This window comes from Triturus cristatus, chromosome 9 (assembly GCF_964204655.1).
Source record: "Triturus cristatus chromosome 9, aTriCri1.1, whole genome shotgun sequence".
Lineage (NCBI taxonomy): Eukaryota > Metazoa > Chordata > Amphibia > Caudata > Salamandridae > Triturus > Triturus cristatus.
The window spans coordinates 579,111,052-579,133,177 of NC_140592.1; the positions used below are offsets into that span (position 1 = coordinate 579,111,052).

Below are 22,126 nucleotides of genomic sequence, written 5' to 3' on the forward strand. Positions count from 1 at the left end.
TCACAGTCACGTGCTGCATCATTTCAAAAGCATACTCAAGCGCACCTGGGCGCTTGTGTTTCCAGTCCGTGAACAAGGCATCACGCCGAAACGTTGGGCAAATGGAAGCGGGCGCCTGAAAATTCTGAAATAAAGCACTTCAATTGTATTGGGCCTCACCTTGTGTGTTTTCGATTGAGAGAAAGTAATGGGCTTCCCCATGCCCATCTGTGAGGCCGCCCCGAAGAGCCAGAAGCTCCGGTAACTGGGGAACGCCTTTGCGCTTCTTTGGAATACACACATACATATATATATATACACACATACATATATATATACACACACTTCAATAATGGTGCAATAGTAACAGGTGAAGAGCCCGAAATAGAAAATGGTTCGTAAAATAATAAATTAAAATAAAGAAAGTAGTCACAGAAGTCTGTGTTTCTCCAGATATATATATAGAGTTTCAATGGTCAAAGTCAAAAGAAGATGAATGAAATAAGAATTAGTCTATTCCTTTTTTTTAATTGAAATGGTAATCCAGGTGTGAAGTTATGATGCGCGTTGAAACAGTAATAAAAACAAATGGAGTTGAGTGTTAAAGCAATCGCGAAGAAAGCCACATGCTGCTATGGAAAAAATCAACAAACGACAGGAAATGACTTAGACGCGTATAGCGTAATGCACGATGACGCGCTCATACTCCTCGACGTGAAGTGCGCAGTAGAATGAAAGAAGGCAACTTCCAGGGAAGCGCGTGGAACAACAATCGATGCAGCTCGTGGGGGAACAGTAAGTATTTTCGAATTTAAACAATGTCCTTTGCTTACTCAAAGGCAGAACGACATTCCCATTAGGGTACACACGCAAGGCTTCAGAAGTGCGAAAATCGCCATTCCAACGTGGCAACACGGAGAAAGGAACAAAGAAAGAAAAAAAAAATCTGCACTCGGCCGCAGCACAAACACAACGACGGCCGCAGGTGCAATCAATGTACACTTCAGCATACAGCTTCCAAATAGCCTTCTACAGAACAGCTTTCAAACAAGGTTCCACACGGGATAGAAACATATTCTTTCTTTAAACAAACGGCTGCTGGTGCAATCAAGGCACTGTAAATTATAAACAGCCGCTGGTGCCATCAATACACACAAGAGAGAAACACAGAACACCTTTAGACGTGAACGCTGTCATTTCAAGATCCCGATCTTGGCCAAAATTATGAAGTAAACATTGTACGCAGGTTTCTTGAAGAGATGTTTATTCCTTAATGACACCTTAGACAACCACAGGAGGCAGATAACCGTCCGCTCTCTTCACCTCAACGCTAATCGAATCGTACAAACAAACATAGAGCAACATTCCATCATGGAGTATTCCAAGTTGGAACACTACAAGTACCAGCACTTTTTAGGTCTCGCCTGGCGAACGCAGTGCGAAGTGCTGCTGTCGCCAGCGAGATCTATTGTTGCTGACTTGCCTCGAAAGTGGGACAGGAGATGGGCACGCGCAGGCTTTGGCGGATTTGAGTTGGTGTACGCGCACGTACAGCCACGCGGTGTGCACATCTCCTGTCCCCCGGACATCCCATGTGCACCCGCAGCGTCTCTTCTCGCGTTCCCCCTTTCACTTTCGCAAGCGAGTTTCTGCTGCTCTGTCCCCGCGTGAACGCAGCGCGCGCATGGCGCACTTTAACTTTCTCTCCCTCTTAGTATCAGTGATGCGCTGGCGGCCTCGCTCTCCGACACACATCAGTGTGATGGCTGTAATTTATCCAGCCCAAACCCCTCATCTGTCCAGGATCACCGCATGCGGCAGCCTTGCCAATCTACCCCACCGTGCGCGAGTCCGCCGATTGTCTGCCATAACCCCTGCTGAAGCGCTGCCCGGCCACCGGGCCGCCCAGTCCCGCAGCCAAAAGTAGAGATGCGCCCCTGCCCCAACGCGATTCCCCCCCGCCAAGTCCTCCGTTTCCCCCCCCCCCCTCCATACACCGCGCAACCACCATGTGCTCCTGCTCCAAACCCCCACACCCCTGGGCCCTCTGCTTCCCCCACCACTGCTCCCATCCGTGTCCGGGGCGACTGTGGGGGCAAACCTCATGTACCACATTGTTGCAGCCATTGATGCACTAATACACTCCCAAACCCAAAACACATAATCTTTTTCGACACCTTAGGCCCAGGTCCTACCCATTTCCTATCTCAAAGTCGACTACATAAAGCTGCTTTACCTCTTCTACTTCTTTCTCTCTTCTCCATTTTGCCACCCTCGCTTTAGTAAGCTCTTTCTTTCCAGAAACCACAAGGAAGCTGGCGCTGTTGCAACTGCATCAGTTCTCTCACCGCATGCTCGCATTTAGTATACTTCTCTGGCTGCGAGAAACGTTTCTGGTAGAACTCCCTGTGCGTGCCCCGGAAGTGTGTGCAACGGCATTCCGGAACAGGAGGGAGCCTCGGGTCCTTCCCGCTGAAGCGGCTGAGCCAAGATGTGCTCCAGAGGATGAATGAAGAGGCAACGTGAGAGAGTATGAGAAGTGGCAGAGGGTGCGCGGGGAGCATTTCAAATCCTTTTATCTTTCGTATGTAAAGACATACAGCATTTATAAAGTCCTCTCTCAGTCTCAAGTATGCTTAGCTGTATTGTCTATGGCGTCATTAACTATTAGTCTTATTTTATATAATTTTATATGACGACCTAGCCTACTTCAACTTACATTGTTTCCAGCTGTGATGCTTATTAAAACATAGTCCATTTTCCCTTTCTGTTCTTTTTCTATCATATGTGCTGGCCTGGTCCTCTTTCTGCTTCTGATATATTTGTAGCTTTATTGTCAATGGCGTCATAGTCCTCACTCAGCTTCTATTTTACATTATTGCATATGACAACATAGTGCAATTTCAACTTCTAGCATTTGTACCCCTTTTGTACTATGATGTCACGGGCATGTATCAACGTCTTTTAAATTATTGCATATGAACATCTGGTCCGCTCTAAAGTTCTAGTTTTCTTTTCGTTGTTGTGTATAACGTCATTGCCCACATTCAACTTATGTTTTATTTGTATTGTAGTTTTAATTAAGCTAGTATTTGTATTATCTTCTTAAAATGACGACTGATTTAAATACAATTTATTTTATCCACTACATATAAATTACTACGTAGTGATGAAGCCTGTCCGCTATCTGTTGTCCCTTATTAAAATCTAATTAAAACCGGTAAAAGTTTATTGGCTACATATTTCTTCCAGTTCTGGCCTCACAAAGTGCGTCACAAAAATTGTTGCATCGCTGTGAACAGTAACATGCGGTAGATTAAAAATCAAAGTAAAAACAGATTATGTCGTTAATCTGCGGACGATGCCGTCAGGAAGCTCGTTAACGCACTCACTTATGTCAGCATCTGATGCGAATAAAACACACCCTGGGTTTTAAAGGCAATAAACTCTCCGCGTGGAGCCCCTCGGAGAGGCTGCGGCTCGTGAAGTCGCCTTCGCGGCAGGTTTGGGCGGTGATCGGAGCCCTCCACCCGGACAATAAGTGGACAAACCTCGTCTAGGTGTCAATGTTTTTATTCAGCTGAGGGCTTTTTCCTCGGTATATCTCAAATGTTTCCTTGGAGCCAGACTGTAATAACAAACTGCGGTGTTTGGAAGGATGTTGTTGCTCGTTTTTGTTACCCCCTTTCTGACTCTGCCCCGTACCATGTCTTAAGAAAACAAGCATTTGCAATGCAATAGGTCTCGCATTACTGAATGTTTGAGCTATTGGTGTTGCAATATTATTATTAGCAATGCAAATAGCTCAGACTTTAATAGTGCGAGACCTATTGCATTGCAAATGCTTGTTTTTATTTTGAGCGGGGCAATACCGGTACTTCTCAAGAGAGATGCAATACTTTTAGTTGGAGAGTACCGGCATTTCTCGGAAACATGCATAGCACCTACACTTTTATTTTCCATTTCAACCACTGGCAACAACCATACCTAAATCACATCACCCGTGACCGCGAGGTCCTCTCTTCTCCCCTCTTCCAATTTCTTCCCATTTACAACTGCACCGTGCACGTCGCAAAACTCTAACCGGCCTGAGATAAAATATCACCCTACATTCTGTGACTACCTTATATCACGTGAACCTCCAAGCCAGTCAGCTTCTCACGACGTTAGGAGGACGAGCCAGACAAAGCACGTACAGCCAATCAACGATTCTAAAATATTTGCGGCGTGTTCAACGTTGCCGAGGCGACCAAATGATCCAATCCTCGGTCACCTTACATATTGGCAGCACCACCCACTACCAGGATACTCACGCAATATGTTTCAGCCATGGTATTGGTTGTAATTTGACCCGGAAGTTTCTACACTACCGAAGTATTACATCCGTTAAAAAAATCCTCAACGGACGACGGACATTAAGCTGAATTCACGGAGGGTCCGTGTGAGTAGCGGACACGTGGTCATCTTTAACTGCGTATCATTGTGATGGCTTACGTTTGCCGTTAAGCCATTCTGGGTGAGGGTTATATTTGGGAGAAAGTATTCTTTATTTCTAGGCTTTCAGCATATAGATGTTATGGATTCACATCACATGCATTTCGTTTTTCCAAAACTGCAAGCAACTACAGTCATTTAGATGCTGTGGTTGGGAAAAACCTATGAAGGGTTCACACAGTGAATTAGCTGAAAGGATTGCTGTCTGCAATATTGTGGGATCTGCTTAAAATCACCTTTTTTACTCCTCCTACCAATTTGCATCTTCTAATCTGTTGTCTGTCCAATGTGAAACTAAAAAAAAAAAACTTCCCGAAATTCTAATCATGTCTTTTTCGTCAGGGCAATCAGTAGGTCCATGTATTGGGGACCTATATTTGTGCTCCTCGAGTCGTTTTATGCCTGTCTGTGTTTTTTCCCTTTATTTAAAATGAACAGAGGGGTTCCCTCTTTACTGGTCATGAATTTTGTGGCGGTGCTATCGCAGGAACTTTAATTCTGTTCACAGTCCTAGCCGTCCAGGAACACCACATTCTATTTTTAAGTTCTTTTAAGTCCTTAGTGTATTTTTAGCATCAGTTTTTTTTTTTGCATTCTCATTAAGGATATTGTGTTTAAGATGTTCAAATGCACGCTCGCTTTCAAGTTGTTTCTCAAGAAGAGAGTGAGCATCTTCCTGGTGGTTGGAGAGGAGACCAGAACGATGTACTCTGTGGAGCACCCCCCCCCCCCCCCCAAATATAAATTTTAGCAATCCCTTTGTGTTCGGCCTTAGACCAGATTGATGGTGAAAGGACCAAACTGACTACAGCGCTGGGTATAACTGAAGTAAGGGTATGTGCCCCCACCTCCCTTATCTTAGAGTCATCTGACTGGTGACCGCTGTGTTCACTGTGTGTAGGCGAGTGTCAAGACAGCCCTCTGGGAGTGGAGGCAGCCCTATGATATTTCTTCAGGTTACTACGTTTATCACAAGATCGAAAAGTCCAATAGCGGGAAAGTAACAAGAGAAACATGATACCTTTATGAGTCTATTTAGTCTCAAGAGTCAATCATTAGGACAGCTGTTGACCATGGCCGAATGATACTGGTTTCTACAGGACATCATCGTTTGAGTTCGTCATTTAACCTGGTGGGAGTCAGAGCACCAGCACTGATGCGGAAAAGTCAAGCATTTTCTAATAACACCTCGGTAGGGTCATGTCCAGAAAGTCAGTTGATCCACTTTGCTTATATTTGGGACAGTTTTTGGTTAGTGCCTAAAATTCAGATGGTTTATCAGTAAGTAGCGTTGCTGGAGTCATTGGAGACAATTGTAAAGGTTGCTTTTGTTGTGTTGCTTGACTCTCTGAAGACCGTCTTAGAGAGACTTCGAACCTTGTTGGTGAGCTATTGAGGTATTCCTGCGGACCACCTCTGACTCAGTATACTTTAGTGGAGTGGTGCCGGTTTAATCTGTTGCATGTGGAGGCTCCTTGGACTTGTCACCAATGGGGTTGCGTATGAGCGATGTTGGTATTGCGTATAGGCTGCTGCAAGAACGCCAGGGAACCACTGCCTAGCCATTTGTGGTACACTTGGGGCAAGATGGGTTATGGTCAAGACATGCTGGAGACTGCACCAAGATACAGATGGCGTTAGTAGAGTGTCGCTGGTCGGCTTGGCATGTTAAGGATGCTGCTTGGACTTTGATTTTCTGATGAGGTTTGACTCCAGTCAGGTCATGGGCTACTCTAAGAGTGGTAGCTGTGATGTACTTATATAGAAAATGGCCCACAGATTATTCCTTGTTGGATCGACTGTTGGTGTGACAGTAACAAGATTGACTTCATATCCTAGTGACTGAGAGTTGCTAGTTCTTATGTCTTTCATATGTGGAAATCATTGGTGATTCTTGGCCGAGTTGATAAGATTTGGAAAGCAGTTGGTGACGACGGTGTCTAGACACATGCTCAGGGAAGCTAGGGATAGAGACTTTGCGTATGCTCCTTTCTCTTGGTTCTCAATCTAGGCATTCACTTGGCTAAGTCATTGTCTTAGTATGCCTGTGGCATTCCTGTGTTGGGTTTTTGGGTGCACTCGCTGTCAGCGGTAGGAGTTAGTTATGGTGGTATCCTTCTGGTGTGATCAAATATATCAGAGGCCTTTGCAGGGTTGTTCGCTTTTTCTGCACAGGAGCCTTTTCCATGTTCTCTAGTATGGACTGGCAGGTCACACTGTAGTTTCTTCTAGGTTCTTGGGTGTGCACCTTCTCTGGTAACAGTGCCTCTTATTTATTTTTAAAGTTTTATATAGCGCGAACAAGATCCCGAAAGATATCAGAGCGCTTTACAGTAGTATGAAAGAGAGGACATGAATGTGATAACAACATCAATTGGGAAAAGGAAAATAATACAGTAGACTGATTAATTCAAACAACCTATGGGGGTAAAAATATGCAGTAAAGACGAGCCTTATCAAATGAAGGTAACCCTGGTGACAGCAACAAAGTCAACCAGTCAAGTGAGCCTAGCCACTTAAGGTAGGAATTTGCTCATCAGAAATTTCTCCGCTTCCATTTTGAACTCTGTCGTCGAGGAGAGTCTGCGTACTTCCGGTGGGAGAGAGTTCCATATCTTTGGGGCAGCACCAGAGAAGGCTCGGTGACAATTTCTCTTTTTGCTAAGGATGAAAGGTTTCAGGGGGTAAGTTGTGGCGCTTCTTGACGCTCTCTCCCCACAGGATAGTTAACATTTTTGTGCCAGGTACCTGGGAGTCTTGGATGGTTTTGTGCACCAGAACTGCAATCTTTAGCTGAATTAGTGCTTCAAAGGGTAGCCAATTGAGAGATTTTAAGACTGGGGATGTGTGCTCGTTTAGTTTGGAACCTGTCAGCAGTCTAGCCGCGGTATTCAGAGAGGCCCTTAGTGGAGCCAGGGCGTATTTGGGAAGGCCACAGAGGGTAGCACTGCCATAGTCGCCTCGGCAAGATAAGCGCTTGGACCACCTGCCTAAAATCGCTTTGTGGAAGGAAAGGTTTGATATTTCTGAGAGTCCTCATCAAGTGGTTTGCTCCCTTACAAACATTGCTGATATGAGTATTCATATTCAGGTGCTTGTCCAAGGTAACTCCGAGAGATTTGGCTGAGTCTATGATGATCGGAGTGCAGTTGAATGCAGTGAGGTGAGTCAGCCAGAGATCTAGCTTGGGGAGGTAGTTCGGAGGGGAGATGAACAGGAACTCCGTTTTGGAGGTGTTGAACAGGAGATGGTTCTTGGTCAACCAATTTTGAGTAGACGTTAGGATAGTGTTGAGTGAGATGATGTTATCCGGGGATGAGATTTTCAAATATATTTGTGTATCGTCGGCATACATGTGGAAGAGAATGTTCGTGGAGTTTAGTGAGTTAGCAAGAGGTTCCAAGAAGAGGTTGAATAGGATAGGAGAAAGGGCGGACCCTTGGGGGACCCCCATGAGAACTGGGGAGGGCTGTGAGAGAGAGTGGTTTGCCTTGACTCTTTGTGTTCTGTGATGAAGGAAGGATGAGAACCATTGTAGCACCAGATCGGAGAAACCTATTCTGTTTTGCAGGATGGATAGGAGATTGACATGGTTAAACGTGTCGAAAGCTGAGGACAGGTCAAGGAGGATAAGTAGACAGGATTCATTTTGGTCGAGCATTTTCAGAATGTCATCCATAACGTGTGAGAGGGCCGATTCGGTACTGTGCTCCTTCCGAAAACCGGATTGATGCTGGTCTGGAAGTTGATAGTTCTCTATGTGATCACAGAGTTGGGATTGTACACATATTTGTAGGAGTTTTACTAGGGTGGGGATGTTGGGAGATGGGCCGGAAATTATTGCGATCTGATTTATCAGCGTTTTGTTTTTAAAAAATAGGTGATACCTGAGCTGCTTTTAGGCAGTCAGGGATCATGCCTTGAGATAAGGAAGCGTTTACAATCCTAGTCCAGGTGGGGATGAGCGGCCTTGATCTCTTTGAAGATGGCCGGTGGCAGCGGGTCACCAAAGTGGTTGGAAGGGTTGATAGTCTGAAGACTTTTGTAAATGTCTTTTTCACTAAATGGGGTAAAGGAGCCCCATGACACATTGTTCTTGGTGTTCATGAAGGGTGGGTTGCACTTTTCAAAGAGGTCAGCGGGTGCGGCGGCAATAGAGGAGGGTAATAGGGCCTTCTTGGAAGCAAGATCAGTGGAGATGAGTCGAGATTTCTCAGTGAAGAAAGCATCAAATTCTTCGCAGGAGGGAGGGTTGTCATCCGGGTCTGAGAGGTTTGGACCAATAACTGCTGTTTGACCAATTCGAAAAGATTCTTGGGGCGGTTTGCCGCTTGGTCTAGTTTTAATCTGAAATAGTCCGCCTTGGCTTTCTTGATCTGCTTGTGGTAGAGGCTTCTGATATCTCTAAGGAGTTTTAGTTGGTCCGAGGAGGGATTTGATTGCCAGGAGCGTTCAGCTGCCCTAAAGTTGCGGCGTTCAGTGTTTGTTATCATTATACTACGGTTTGGATATTTTTGAGGAGGCATTTTTAAGTTGGAGTGGTGCAATGTCATCCATGATGTGGGCTATGGTCACATTGTAGGCGTCGGTGAGTGTTTGCACCTCAACCAAGTCAGCTTGGGAGGAGAGGACAGAATTAAAGTGGGCAGCGAGATCGTTGTGGTTTATTGATCTGAGGTTCCTTTTCCATATCTTTGATTTCAGAGGTTGAGCCATCTTCAACACCACCTCCCTCTTGGTGGTTGAATGTCTTTCTGTAAGGCCAATAGGGCCTTTGGGTGGTTGAATATTTTTGGTGTGGTCGATGGAGCAAGCATCCATCCTCTGACACTGGCAAGACAGTCTGGCGAGACCGTCATGTCACCTGGTCTCCTTCTCCGGGACCCTTGGTGCACACGATCTATGCAAACATGTGTCCACAGCAGTGATCTGCAGTCTATAGTAACTAGTCTAGAGTGTCTGGTGTGATGCTGGTGCACATTGAGTGTTGACTGGCTCTCCATCTGGAGTTCAAGCGATGATGGGCTCTGTTGCTGTGACCCCTGGTAGATGTTGAACATAGCACCTGAAAGACATGCAGCTTGAGGGTGAAATGGGAGCACAGGATGAGCTGCTTGGTGAGCAAGAGTTTTACCTTGTTGAGGCACAGGATAGCTTCGTAGTGGAGAGGCATATACTGTGACGGCACACATTGGCTGGCCTTGTCGTCAAGTTATGTTCACTTAAATGCGATGAAATACAGCATGGAAACAGACTGCTTGTCTGTTTTTCCTCCTTTTTAGGTCTCGCCTAGGCTGCAAATGCGCTGTCTCTTAGAGACATGCTGTGTTCAGTATGTGGGCTTTCATTCCGCCCCTCGCAGCCGATCTGTTAAAGTGTGTGTCGTTTGAAAAAAGCTGGTTTCTCAGTGGTTTTTTGCATTATATATCCCACTTTCTCGTGTCTTGCTCCTCCCCTGGAATATTGGCCTATTACGGGTTTCCTTTCACAAAAGGGTTTTTCCTGTTGTGTTTCCGCTCTCTAAGTTTTTTTGCGGAGAGCACAGGTTTTCCTGGCTCAGCGCGGCTCCTGCTTCATGATTGCTGCGCTTTAACATTTACAGACACTCACTCTCCTCGCCGTTATTTAGAGAGCAGCAGCACTGAAAAGCGCTCCCCAGGAGCAGCTACGTGCCTTAAGGAGTTTTATACACTGTCCACTCAATGCCCACTTCAAGGGCCACCGCGCTTCATGTTTAATGAAGCGGGAGCAGTGTTGAAGAAAGAAAGCAGCACAGCTGCTTCCTCTGACGTGCCGTTGTTTCCCCCCTCCATATCCATAAAGTTTGTGTTGCTTGCCCTTGTGTTTTTTAAATTTTTTTATTTATGTGGCTTGTCTGGGATTTCTTAAGGACTGCTTTCCAGGACTTCAATTTCCAGTGCCTCGTTTCGGTCCCACGGTGATGATCTCATTTAGCATCTCTACAGGCTCTTTTTCAAATACAGTTGAAACACGGGCATGCCAGCTCCTCTCCCATTACAGACCAACTGGGTCGACAGAGGACTTGTGCAAAGGTACATGTCTTTTATCTTGTCCCACCCTATTTGAATTTTCTCTTTCCACACTTGACCAGCAGCTGCTTTTTTAAAATTTTACTTTTGAGGTTTCACAAATATTCTTGTTTTATTTTGCATTCTCGAAATAATTTGTATACCCAGTATTACAGTAACACCAATAACAGTTGTTTAACCTAATTCTACGCAATTTTGCTTAAAGGCTGACCCTGCAGACTTATTTACTGTTGCAAAGCACCTATCTAGTTTTCAAAATGCATTCTTTGCAACTACGTGTTCAATATGTGCCTCTTCTATGCACTAACATGGTAAGTTGGTTGTGTATCTGCTAGGCCGATATGGTGGCAGGGCCGTCACTAAGTAACATTACTATTTTTATTTCCTTTGTCTCTGCTTCTTCAAACCTAAAGTATGGGGCTCTTTGGAGCACCTCAACTTCTGGGAGCGCGAAAATTTGTTTATTTCACTTGTTAAACTGCGCCTCAGTTCGCACCCAATACTGTCACTGCAGACTTCTTTACTGTTTAACATTAATTTGTTCATTTTCATTTTAGAAATGCAGTCCTGCAACGTCATGTATACCCACTGAATTATTTAGTGTTTTAAACCACTTTCAAAACTTTGTAAGTGAAATAAAGCCAAGCACTTCTGTTACATGCTTCCGGCTGGCATTGTTTCAAGTTTTTTTTTTTTTGCCTTATCGCTATCTTTTCAAACCTAAAGTATGCAGCTTTTTGGACCACCTCAATTATATTATTTATCCTTTTAACAGTGCCTCAGTGAGTATTTTAATCTTTGTTCCATATAAAGTGTTTTTTAAGCACCCTTTGCATAAAATAGCTATTACAATGCAGCCATACCCAATTTTCTCCTCCAAAGGTGTTTTAAGATGACCCTACCTACATCCACTACTCTGGCGCCAGAATTCTTTTGATATAAAGGGCTGGAAAGCAGCATCCAGCATCAATGGCTACTCCTGCATGAGCGCTCTTTTCCAACAAACAGCGAGTCTCCGCTTATATAATAAGAAATGCCCTACTCATAAACAGCAGCTGAGTCTTTTCTATTGTGTGTTAGTGGCCGACCACAGAGTAAAACAGGACACAATGTTGTTTGACCTTGTACTAGATGTTTAGACTAATTGTCAGCAGAAAAGCATAACAATAAAACGTGCAGCCTATTTTTAAAATAAGTGTGGCACAAAAACAAGCATGTTATTTCCTAACGTGTAAAGCAAAAGCAGCGTACGTGTGCAGCGTGCACAGTTGGGTTAACATAAGGGAAAACCACAGTGGGCCCTACAGTGGCGCACAACAAGAGGTTTCAGAAGTACTACTGAGAGAGGGCCTTTGTCTTGGCCCATATGTCGGTTTACTTGAGTACAGTGTTGAATTTGTTAGCTTCCACTGAAAAAGATTGCTTGTATTCCACTTTTGAGCATGTGCGAAAGCTCATGCTCTGTACAGCAGGACTGTGCTGCTTATGGTGGGAAGCTGTTGATATTTTATAAATTACTCTTTTTTTGGGTTGAATCTTCGTTGACCTAAATTTATTCAACAATTCAACTGTACTTGTTGAAAAGGCTCTGTGCAAAATAACGAACGAAAGGAGTCATGGCTGACGGGTAGAACAGCTTGGATATGTATGTATATGGTACTTCTCTAGCGAGAACCTAGCCTGTCGGCAGGGGGGCACTGTACATGGTCATAGGCAGGCTTAAAGTCAATGAGTAGTAGGAAAACAGGCTTGGTTGTGGACGGTTAGTGCATTGTGATGCAGTGTTCTTTAAATAATTGAGTCTTCAACTCTTTATAAACTATAGCAGCCTTGGGATTGTTCTGGTGGGTACAGGGATGTTGTGCCAGAACTTATGTTCAGCGTCGAGACACCCAAGGGTATTTGTGCGCTCTACAAAGCGCTTAAATAAATAAATATGTGTTTAGGTGGAAAAGATCTATTGTCTTGTTCTATTGTTGTTTGCTCTTTTTAGTCTGCTGCCTGATGGTATTCTTTCTGAAAGCATGCAGAGAATCACCAGAGATGGTGGGCTTGTCTGCAAGCTAAGAGGGGCTGATGCTCATGATGGCTTTGCAAATGATGTATCTGGTTTTGAAGATGGTGCAGGCCAGCAAGAGCAGCCAAAGGAGTTCGATCCGGATGGGGGTGATGTGATCATATTTCTTCAGGCCATAGTTGAGACATGCGTGTAGGATGGCTCTAAAGGGTGCCAGTGTGTTGTCTTGGAGAGCAGGGGGTAATTTTTCATTTTTTGGTGGTATGTCTGAGTCTCACCAGTTTGCATATACATCCCCAGAAATTCAGAATTCCCCCTTTCTGGCACATTCAATTAGTCAGTGGTTCCTTTGCAAGAGCAACAAGAAGAGGGTGCAACCCTGTCTGGTATCCCTTTTGGATCAACCAGGTTTCCAAGATCTCCCTCCCTGTCTTAACCTAGGCCGTGGGACTGGTGTATAGGACCTGAATCCCAGATAAACTGACATCCCCAAATCCCATTTGCCATAGAGCATTAAATAAGTATATCTAAAATAAGCTATTGAAGGCTTTCTCCAAATGGATTGACAGCAGAGCTGTCCAAGCCTGAGCTCTGGGTATGCCATCTGTGGTTGAAATCGAATGACCAAAGTTGTAGGCCTGATCTGGTTAGAATGAAAAGTTACGATAAAGGTAGTAGAGCCAAGTTATTGTGAAAAGCATGTGTTGAAGGCAGTAGGCTTTTAAGGGTGGATTGCGTACACACTGCAAAAGCATGTAAACAGGTATTTTCTAGTATGGAATCTCACAGATTACCTTAGTATGCAAGGGTTTTAGTGACCGTCTAGAACAAACTGTGGTGATGGAAGATTGGCTCTATCATCGTCCTTATTAGATCTTTTTAGGAGGGATTATTTTTTTAACTGTCATTTTGTACCTATATGTAATTTTATTACTTTCTCTGGTGGTTTTGCAGCAAAACTTAATCTCAATATAGTAGGCTGGTTATTGTGACAATCCAATGACAAAGGCTGTGTGCCTGATTAGTTCTCTGGGAAATGTTGTCTTATGTTATAGGCCCAATTTGTTTATTATGAAAATGCAAAAAAGATGGTGAAAGTTAAAGATAGGAATTAGTGACCAGGAAGCCGAGATATTCTGCAACCCTGGATACGACGTTACCAGTGGTTAAATTGTTAAAAAAAAAGTGGTGGGACTCATCAGGAGACAGAACCAAAAAAAGCATTTGCAAAGACAAAATAATAGCAGCCATCACCAGACTTATTGGCTTTGCCAATGTTTATCTCCTTATGGTACAAAACATGAAAGACTTAAGGGATCAAGTATTTTACCTCTTTCCTTACTACTCACAACAATCTGTAACCAAACCTTTGTTTGATCATCAGTTTCCTTTGCTGTTATTGTGCAACGTCTTGTATGATGTGTAGCAGCTTGTGTAAGGTGGCGGTAAATTCATTTTTGTATTTTTTATTCCTGGTCTGTTTTGACCATCGGTTGTTTACTGTGCCACTTGCTGGGGCAGAAGGGTGGGAAATTCCAGGAATCTTTTTCCATGTTGCTGACTAGGCTTTGAAAAGGCTTGCTCTGTGATGTGTGTGATCCTAGCGCTTGCCATCACAGTACCTGCTTCCAAAGGTCTGGGTGCCATATAATACTGTGAACTGAAACACATTGAGCTAGTGGTGCACTTTAATTATGTTTTAGCAACAAAACAGGACTCCCAGCATTTAAATGGTGACATGACAAACGTTGTCCGACTTGCTGCATAGATGCAGACCCTCAGCCCTATGCAAAAGCGTTAGCCAAATATCCATTTATGTGATCTGTATAAGAACTGCCACAGACATAGCTATGCGGTCATGCTGACCCACCCTGAAAAAACCTCCATAGACCTCACCAGTAGCAAGACCCATGTCTGACGAGGATGGTGAACCACGTGCCCTGCACATCTGTGTTTACTCTTACTAAAGTTAAGATATTGAGGCAATGTTCATTAATTGGGCCATGCATTCATTCGGTCAAGATTAAAACTCAAAGGCAATATTAAAAAGAAAATATTAATCTGAAATCTACTTTTAACATTTACAAGTGGTGCCGTGTTCTGAACTCAAACACATAGACGTTTCTAGGCCATAGCCAAAGAGAGAAATAGATTTTCATTCTAGTCTCCCATTGCACCAGCCACACTTGAGAGATAATCCTGCGGAGGAAAGTAATGGAAACCAGTTTCACCCTCGGAGACTGCAAGCCAGTGGTATTATCGTACCATCATTGCATAGACTGAAAAGTTCTGGCTTATGTTGTAGGTGGGAAAAAAAGGTTTGATAGGAGCCCCCACAAACTGGGTGCACAAGTAATTCTAGACTCCCGGGATGACCCTCGCTATATATTGCCTCCATTTCTGAGAGATATGGGTTGTGCTTATTCAAAAGATGAATGCGATAACATGTCTTCGTGCATTGCTTCACATGACTCCCCATTTGGAAACAGTTGTCAAAAAGTATTCCCCATTGTTTTCGGTTTTGAATTGATCAGAAGGGCTGAGGTTTCTTTCCTCTGAAGCCCAGCTCCCAAAAGACTCAGGCAGTACTGCCCTGAGCTGACCAGCATAATCTTGGTCGTGACCGTATTAATACTGAAAAGCTTCCTTTGATCAAGTTTTGAATTGGCACTACTAGGTAGGAAAAGACTCCAGAATCCTATTTAGATACCAAACTTAGTAGAAGTCCAGAGATTAACCTGAGACTCATCTGTGTGTATGTGAAATCTCCTTAACCCAGTGCTGCCAGCAAATCATATAATGGCTTCACGTAGTTATTGAAGAGCATGGAGAAGTGGAATGTACAAAACTCTGCATCTATTGAGTTTACTGCACATGGTGATGTACCATTCTTTACCCCTTGAGATTCTACAGGTGAGGAAAGAACTGAACTAGCTTAAGATCTCTGAGAATATTCCTTATATAGAGTGTTGTGTGTCAAGGCGTATGATGTCCGTGACTATATTAACAGGTATGATGTTGCATATATCTTCCATCTGCAATTTTCAGCAGTCCCAGAGCAGAGTCGTCTCAGTGATGTGATAGGGCCTGAAACTGGTATGCAGATTCCCAGAGAGGGTGCTTGCTTCAATGTATTGTGTGAGCTGCTCCGTTACCATTCTTTCCAAAGTTTTTTGTAAGAAATTGGTTTTCTGCTATTGACCCAAAACTAGTGGCATCGGCATCTGGTGTTCATACCAAGTTTCTTATGTAGGGTTTTATGCCTGGCATGCCTCAGCCTAGCACTGAACCTTGTAGGGACACTGGCCGAGAAATCTCGGTGACAGTAGGTGCTACATTTTGCCTTGAACTCGAGTGAGAGGCAAGCTAGCCCCAGAAAACTTGCTACTGAAGTTAAGCATGGCACCCAAATATTTCTCGGAGGTTACCTTCTTCTAACAGTAAGACAAGTGACTGGAATCATTGAATGTTGACATTCTCACTTCATAGCTTTGAATCTGTGAAACTTTTTAATTGTGTCTAGTTTGATCAAAAGTACTGTTCCACTGGGTAACTTTGTTTTTTACTGTCAGTTTGCTTTTCCTCAGAGACAGTAATGTGCATGTTTAAATCCAGCACACTCGAACTGTAGAAACAGAGCAGACAAGGTGCCGCGGATGATTTAAATGCAAAGCTGTCTACATTTGTCTCTGTTAGGTCGAATGGCTCTGTGACTTGTGGTTTGCAGCAGAAGAGAGGGGTTTGCTGTTAGTAGTGGTGCAAGAGGAGCGTAGCCACTGTTATTTATTGAAAAGTGAATTGTAAAGGCAGGACCACTGGTAGGAGGCAGGAAATAGTATTTGTATACAGTGACCACGAGTATGGATGCACAATGGTTCTATGGACCCCTACATCCTAAAGAGTAGAATTATTTTTCATATGACCATTGTGTCCTGACTGTTTTAACTCACGAACTAGAACCACCAACCACCTAAGAGCAAAAGTGGCAGATTTGGATTATAAAATACGTGAAAACTCTACATCATGCATTAAATTGTAGGTATTCAGATTTCCTATTTGAATTCTCTTTTTCTCCATTTTTTTCTTAAGGTACTTCTAAAGTAGGAAGTATGTAGCAGTGTGGATGGGATCCTTTCGTCTGTACTAATCAGGAGGCATAGCGACAGCAAGGTACAACAATCAAATGTTTTTGCTCTATTTAGTGTACTTGAAGGAGAAGGGTTTCAAGATCTTGGGCCAACAATATTGAAGATTACTTCCAATATATTTACAGCCAATCATCCCTCCTCAAGCCTGTTTGAAGTCTCTGATATGCTGGTTACATGCATCTCTATTGCAGGGGATACACTTGCTGAGCTAGGCAATTGGGGTTAACCTGTAGTTTGCAAGGATCTTAGCAACATGTTGCAATTGTGAGCTATTTTTATTTTAGTTTATGCTTTTATGCATGGTGCAGTTGCTATAACTGTTATCAATCAATCAGGGGCTTATATAGCGTGACTACTCACCCTTGTTATAGCATTGTAAAAGGACAAATAATATCCTGTGCGTGGATACCCTGGTGGTCTAACTTGTCTCGCCTATCCTTGTCTCAGTACAAGGATAAGAGTGATTGATGCAGGTAAGACTCACTGGTGGTATAGGTGAACATGTTAAAGATCCTAATAGGAACATAATGAAAGTTTTGCAAATTCACTATCCGTGCATTGCTCGAGCAAAAAAGGAGGGCTGTGCAAGGTCTCTGTGGATATCTCCGTATTGGAATCCTGGTGCATGGTCCTTGGTTAATATAGAGTTGCATCGGAACCGTGAAGAAAGGAAGCTCCCTTAATTCACGTTGTGGTCTTATAATAAAATATAACTATAATGGGTGCAAATTATTCAGACACAAGTACAATAACAAGAATTAGAGTAACAGGAAACTCTTGTTTATTGGACCTGATTTCTCTCTCAAATTATGAATGTGAGCTGATTAATTTAGCATTCCTTCGATACAAATGACTAATAGCCTGAAATTGGAAATCCTCCTTTCCCCTCCCCCACCTTGAAGCACCCTTGACCTCTGAAATAAAAGCTGGTAGACCTTGAACAAGATAAAGACAACCTCCTCAAACAACACCCACTCTCCCTCCATCCTAGACCCATTGCCAAACTAGAAATTGAGTCAACTTCAAAGTTAAGCCTTCAATCCTCACAACTCACTACTTGTCCCTGCCATATGCACCAGAATTTACCAGGCAGTGTGTTGACTGTAATGTTCCCCCATCCCGTACACTGTATTGCAATAACATTCTCTAATAAATGAAACATTATACCAGTTCAGCAAAGAAGGAGTTGAGTACGTTTGTAAGATTATGAATTGATATGTTTTTCTAAATAAAAAGTATGTTATGATAAGCTGAAGTAAATGTTGTGTTATGTTATGATACTGCAGCTTATCGAGCGCACTTTCACCAGACTCTCTCTTGGCGCTAAGTAACTGAATCAGCACGGCTTAAGATATTGGCTTGCTTAAAGAGCCAGGTCTTCAACAATTGTCTGAATTTTGCATAATTAGATATGGTCCAAAGTTCCAGAGGCAGCAGGTTCCAAGCTCAGGGAGCAGTGACTGAGAACCTGATACCGCTAGTCCTATTCCTCTTAAATTGCGGGATGGCTAGATAGTGTAGATAAGTATGTCTGAGATCTCTAGTAGGGGAATATTTAATGATCTTAGATTTGATGAAGGCCGGACTATCCATGTGCAAGGCCTTGGAGACGGTACAACATACTTTGAATGTGGATCTCTGTGTGGCTGGGAGCCAATGGAGATCTTATGTTGCTTTAGAGATGTGACCGTGTTTGGGAAGTTGGTACATCAGCTGAGCGGCCCGATTGTGAATCAACTGAAGCCTACGCATAAGGTATTTTGGTAAGAGTGGAGTGGATTACAAAGCCGCAGCAGTTGCTGGGGAACATGCAAATGGGCTGCATTCTTGACAAGGTTTAACTGCATGAAATGGCCAGGTCACAGAGGTGCAGCTGGACCTACCATTAGGGTGCCTTCCAGCAACCCTGTTTTTCAACCAGTGCAATGCAGTCTCCATTTTCGGATTTGTAATGGGAACAGTGAAATGACACAGGTAGTGGGTTTACTGCTGCTGACTGAAAACAGCACTACCTGAAGCCCACCTTCAGTGGTGCATTAATGGCTCAACAATAGAGGGCTTCAGCTGGGGTGGAAAAAAATGGTCGCCTGGCAAATCCCGTAATCTCCTGCATAAAAAATGAATGTGAATTTGTGTAATGTAACTGGTGGTCTTGTAAAGCACTCAATACTTTCCAGTCAGGTCAAGTACTTACTATAAAAAAATGCAAAACTGAATTTCCAGTGGGAGCAGCAGACAGACACTAAGTTAAATCAATCTGTACTTTGTCCATGCTCAACACAAACGCAAGGAAGCCATGCAGTAAGTGACGCCTTGTAAGTGCTGCTGAATTACAAGGCAGCAAAGAGAGAAAAGGATGCCAAGTTATGAACGGGTTTTAAGCCCCTTTTTTGAGTCTTTATTCTTTAATTTTTTTAAGCTACAATAGATTGTTGCCAAGCAACAACGCATGCGCGCTGCCTGCAGACTCAACATAAAAACAAAGATGGTACTAGCTTTGTTAGCAGTTGCATCCTTGTGCAGCTGGTCCTAAGATTGTTTTTTCCCGACCACGAAGGTCATCAATTAGACTCAGCCAGACAGGCCCCTGTGTTCTTAGCTGTCAAGTGGCTCTGTATTGCTTCACCGTCCTAAACAGAAAATACCGCCTTCCCACACGAAGGCTCAAACACGGCGAAGCAATAAAAACAACACAAAACAAGGGATTTCATTCTCATAAAATAAAACACATCAAAGACTGTTCTCAGTATAGGCATAGGGTGTTATTTGTGCAACACTGTAACAAAACGGCTTTCCCAAATGTCAAATGAACAACATACGTGTGTGTGTATAAAGATATATTTATATATATATATTATATGCAAGCAATAATATCACACTAAATAAGTAGGCAAATGCAACTGTTAAATGAATGGAAGCAGATAATAATATGGACGTCTGCCGTGAGAAATCAGAAAGATGCACTACATCAGACGGTTATAACCGCTGAAGACTGGGATTTGCACACACACATCACAATAAAAACACCTTGGATGATTATCACCACTGGAGACTTGAATGTGCACACACACTCACATATTGCAAAGTCAGTACTCAAAGAAAACACCTCACCGGCTGCAAACACTGCATCTTAGCCCACTCCAGACTGGGGGGGATTCACAGCCGGGGTTAAGAGCCTCTGCAAACCGGGTTCTGCCGAAATAGACGCGTCGTCCCCATCCGTATTCCAAATCCCAGTTTCTAAATCAACAAACCCCAGCTTTCTCATCTCAAAACACACTAGAAGGTGCCGAGCGGCCCTCCCCTGCGTCAGGGTAACTGCACTTGTGCCTTGAGTTGGCCACTTTACATGCAAGCAGTTCAAAGGCAGAAGAGTTCTCACATTCATTCTGCGCTCTCATGTGTTTCCGCCTTTATCTTAATGAAGCTTACGAAAGTCTCCAGCAGTACAGTCAACAATCTCCAAAAGTACAGCTACAAACAACCTTGAACGTGAATAGCCTAAACAACTTGATTAATCTGGGGGCCTGCCTGTGTGCGCAAAAGCTCAATCTAGCTGACAGAATTCAAGATGGCGTGAGGGCATATCAAAGCCTATAATAAGAACTTCATAATACTTTCCAATGTACAACACAATACATATTTTTACACCACTCCCTTTAGCACTACACACTTCATCTCATCTCCCAATGTACAACATAATGCACATTTGAGCACCACTGCTTATGCAGTCCGAGACCAAGAAGTACATTCTTAGCGTGGGGTCTTCATCAGGACTGTATGGATAGAGAGCACCTAATCTTTCAAACAGCGCATCAATTTCGGCTGGACAGTCAATAGGGAGGGGCTCCACTGTGCTCTAAATGAGGTGAGATGTATGGGCAAGTGTGCACAGACGGGCCTTAATGTTCCAATGTGGGAACGAGGCAAACGCGTGATTTGAACCTTTGGTAAAACCATAAGCCTGCGTCCTTTCTCTTTTGACCTCCAAAACTCTGAACGGGTTGTAAACCAAAAAAGCGTGTAGCAAATGTGTTTCCAACTGGTGCTTTTATACAAAACTCGTTGTTATCAAAATGTAAGTATTGGATATTGTAAAGGTTGAGTGATACCGCTTATAAAAAAAAATGCAGAAAAAACCAGAACAAGCACCCGCATCGTGCGGCAGCAGGGGGAGGGGAGAGAGGAGGGGGCCTGCGCGATTCCCTTGCGGGAGCGAGCAGCAAGGTGCGATAATTGATAACATATGGCGCCAGCTGCTCGCTCCCGCAAGGGAATCGCCAAACGTGCACGCTTTGCCATTGAAGGCAATGGAACGCGTGCATGTTTTTGGGCGAAAAAGGGAACCGATGGCTAAAGGTCTCTTTCCTGTGTAGCGCATGCGCGCTGCGTAGGCGAGACCTAAAAAAACACTGCTGCTGGGGCTGTGTGTGCTCGGATGATTGCTGGAGGGCTTAAAATGAAGCAGAAGGGGTATCAAAACGGCCAGTGATGGGCCAAAACCATAAACATACTGGCATCATGGTGCGAGGTATTCACGGGAGAAACAAAGGCAAGCTCTCTGACCTTGTTTGTCAATCCAGCATTCCCTGAGCATGTAGCGGAAGTTATTATTCAAAATGGAGCAGAATACCAAAGCAATGCAGCATGCAGCGACCTCTCGGCAAACTGTGAAATGCTGTGTTTGTGTGGAAGGGCGCATCGATGGGCTAAAATAAACAAGTAAATGAAGTATTTAAGCACTAACCTTAGTGTTGCTCAGGGGAGTACTGCGCAGAAGGCATATCTATGGCAAGCCAACGTAAGCGTCTGGAATGAATTAAAGTAATTTACGGAAAGAGTGGAGGGGGCGGGACGGAGAGATTTTTAAAAGTTTGCTTTCGCTAGAGGGGGAGGTATGAGGAAGCTGCAAGTTATCTGTGGGTAAGAAATTCGTGCCTAACGAGAGAGCAGTGGAGGAGGGGTGGTAACTGCTTGTGCACTGCAAGCCTGGGGTGGAATATTGCCCCACACACACAAAGCACAAGTGTTGATTACGGGGAAAAGCAGCGGCGCTGGCAGTGCTGCTTACAGTGTGTGTGTGTGTGTGTGTGTGTATGCATGTAATGTGCTGGGAATACTGAAGCACAAAATGCTCTGAAAACATCGCTGGAATGTGAAGCATGTGTGGCGCTTAGGCAGGGAAACACATGATGAGGCAAAGTAGTCCTCACACTAAGACATAAACACGTAAAGCGCACTAAAACAGTAGTTGGTCGGTGCTGCTTCCGATGAACAAGGAAGAAAACGGAAGTGATGAATCGGAGCAGCAACCAATAGGGAGGCCGGAAATCTGAGTGAAATCTGAGTGACGCATATAAAACCCTATTGCAAGCAGCAGGTGGGATTACTCTCGCTATTGGGATTACTGGATGTCTCGGATAGATGCGCATGCACGC

At 43.9% G+C, this 22,126-nt stretch overlaps 1 protein-coding gene across 7 annotated transcripts in view; it reads left to right on the forward strand.

Moving 5' to 3' along the window:
- Window positions 1-722: 722 nt before the first annotated feature.
- Window positions 723-22,126, forward strand: part of SYMPK (symplekin scaffold protein) — a 1,117,730-nt gene continuing 1,096,326 nt past the window's right edge. Inside the window, exons 1-2 of one of the 7 annotated variants that reach the window (XM_085625602.1) lie at window positions 723-774; window positions 16,630-16,710. The gene's annotated coding sequence lies outside the window, so the exon portion shown is untranslated. Of the gene's footprint in view, window positions 775-2,416; window positions 2,519-4,299; window positions 4,496-16,629; window positions 16,711-22,126 lie in introns of those variants that run through there. The other 6 variants (XM_085625603.1, XM_085625599.1, XM_085625600.1 and 3 more) reach the window with 6 other exon arrangements.